Genomic DNA, 3,252 nt, shown 5'->3' on the forward strand with positions numbered 1-3,252 from the left:
TTCTAAAATAATCACTGCAGGGAGACTAGGACCACCAAGCTTGGCACAGACTCATCTTTGCAGGAGAGATGGATGAAGGGGAAGATTACGTATAGATTCTGTAAAGGTTAGCTTTTATTAGCATTCTGGTCTACACGCTTGTAGACTTACAGGAAGTTTTTCTAAATATGCAACTGGTTATTTCCTCAAAGGTCTTGAAATGACAAACACATTTTATTTGTTGTGTCACTTCAGGTTGATTTCTAGTGGCTGTCTAAAGCGGTACTTAAGAAGGATTCGGGGTTCCAACTGTGTTGAGTAGGAGAAGGAAAAATGATTAGTTACAGGAATTAGCCTGGAATGGAAGACATGGCCTCATCAATGCCATGGGTAGGACTGAACAACTGGGTGCTGTTTCATTTACACTCTTTGGTTCTGCCACCTTTTAAACTTTAGACAATATGGAACTACACTAACATGTCCTCAAGCTTTTTTGACTAAAACCAGAAGCACATCCTTCCCATGGAAAAATAAATTTCTGAGAGAAAGATTTCTGAGAAAGTGAGTTTTCTCAACAGTCCAATTCAACAACTATTTCCTGAACACTAACTTATTTCCTGTGTTGTGCCAAGTGCTAAGCAGAATACAAAAGATGTGTAAGACAAACTCTACCCTTAAGAAATTTCCAATCTATCTCAGAAGAAAACATGTGAGCAGTAAAGGGTTAATAGTAAAAAAGACCATCTAGAACTCAGAGTGCAAGGAAATTGCTACCGCCATTTTAATTGGCCATGACTAACTTGACCAGGGAGAATCCCATAATTAAGTGCAGTGCCGTTTGGCAGAGTGGCATATGGGCTCTGCCTAAATCTGTAACAGGGACTGATACTTTCCATGGAGCAGGCAGACAGATGGCCTGAGATTTTCAGACTTAGCTTCAGTTTCTCCCACGTATTAATCATACCCACTACTGTGACCTTGTATAAATATATATTCTTCCAGTAAAGGATAGATCTTGAAGCCTGATGAGGAGGTACGTTTATAGATCTCTAAGTATGGTAGTGGCTTCTTAGGCTCCTGCACCTTCTTGCAATACAACTCTTAGGATTCCCAGTTGAACAGCATTGATCTGTCAAAGTGGCTCTGCACTCTTGGCCCTAGAGAATATGTTATACAGAGAATATATTGTATATCACAAATTCTTACATGCTCATATCAGTGCTACATGTCTATAACTAATTTGGAGCAGCTAAGCCTGATACAAATTTACAGGGTGATAATAACAGCAACAGTTACTCACTAACAGTCACTTAATCCAGAGCACCGTATAGGCAAGAAGAATCATGATATAAAACTGAAAAGAAAATGTCTCTGGCCTACAAGATATTTATAATCTGGTTAACTTAATATAACAGAGATATATAGAACAAAATGTATAAAGGAACATACAAGACTACTATGTCTCATCTAGGTCTCTACTGTCTCAAAGGCAGATTATGACAGTTGGTTCTTTTGGCTTAATTTTGGTCCACTCTGTACACAACTATCAGGGCTGTCTTCACAACATATAGCTTTGGATGAGTCATTTCCTTGGTGGAAAACCTACAACGCCATCACAGTGCCTAGAGAAAAATTACCCTCTTGACTTTCAAGGTCTCCAACTATCCTCTGAAATCTGCTTCTTCCCAGTCTTCCAATCTATTGCCATGTAATTGCCCTCTTTCACTACCCACAAGGCTCCTTTAACTAAATTTGTTTACTTAAGATTTCTATTTCCAAATATGCCAATGGTGTTCCTGCCTCCACGGCCTGCTCACCTCTGCATGTAACACTCTTCATGCCTCTACTTATATGAGTCTTGTTTTTCTTTGAAGATAAAGGCTTATTTCCTACAAAATTATTTTCCTAAGCACAGCAGTTTACAGAGGCATTCCCATCTCCGAACTTCAACAACACTGGCATTTCTTAGGTAATAGGAGGAGTTATTATGCATCAATTTTATATGTCTTGCCTCCCAACCTTGGTTTTAAGTTCCTTGATGTTGAGTACCTGTCCTAATCCTCTCTGTATAGCCAAAACTTAACAAACACAAAATCTTCAACAATGCTCTTGATGGCAATATAAAGTTAGGCATAAGTACTGAGCTGAGTAACGGAGTAATCAGTTATAACCAGAATAAACTGGAATTAATTTTTCAAAGGTTTACTAGACCACTGACTTTTAAAATTGGATTTGGAAGAAAGGGCAGGAATGACTGAAGTGTGAGAAGGAGGAAGCAAGAAGGGCGTAGGTTAAAATGGTGGCTGTGGACATGGAAAAGAATGTGGACATGGAATGGGTGGGCCCGGCAGCCTGGCCACATTCTGATAATGCAATAAAATCAACAAACCAGTGCAGAAGTCTGGTTGCCAGATGCCCTTCCCATTGCATATCTTCTAGGTGTAACTTGCTGAGGTCTACAGAGTCAACAATTAGGGCCAAGAAAAAGTCATCCTGTAGGCTCAAATTCTATCTTATGACCTTTAAATATTTTTTTCAATTCATTTCTTTAAAATACCATTTCCTTTGGCAAAGTAGTTTTTTTCCAATGGGAAGCTTGTTGGTAAGTTTTTTGGTCCTCATTTTAACCTTGTTAGAACAATTGGACAGAATTGCAAATGTTGATTAATATTTTGCACATGTATTTATCCTCTTTTTCATGTCCTCAGGTCCCTCTTGGAAGCTCCATATTGTAGAGAAGACCCTATGACTTCTAGATCTGCAGGTTTTCAGTGGGGTAGGGTACGTTACTGTTACGTTCTGATCAAGGCATCAGCCAGGTTTGGCTGAGGCTGCACAGCTGTGACCCAGTCAGCAAGCCCTGACCTCAGACCCCTCTCATGCTCAACACTTTAGCTTTAATCCACCTCAGTTCTTCTCCAGAGCAGACATCTGAAGAGTGTGTACATCAAAGAGTTAGGAAGGTGTGCCAAGGAAGGTATGAATTCTCTCACTTGATATTTCTTAACTTTGTAAACACTCTACTTCCCTACAGATCTGGGTTACCAGATACCCAAAAGAGGTACAGTCAATTCCTCATTTAAAGTTTCTTTCTCCTTTAAGCTTCACTGTTCAAAACTGTCCATCTATTTTCTCTATACTTATTCCATTCTCTGTGTATCCACAGTATGAAAGAAATAAGAATGGCAGAACTCAAAATACGGATCTTAGAAATTATGTCCTCAGAGCCCCTGACTCATCAGAATAAACCGTGGCCCAGAGGTGGATGCGGCC

The sequence above is a fragment of the Chlorocebus sabaeus genome, chromosome 21 (genome assembly GCF_047675955.1).
Source record: "Chlorocebus sabaeus isolate Y175 chromosome 21, mChlSab1.0.hap1, whole genome shotgun sequence".
NCBI classification, from domain to species: domain Eukaryota; kingdom Metazoa; phylum Chordata; class Mammalia; order Primates; family Cercopithecidae; genus Chlorocebus; species Chlorocebus sabaeus.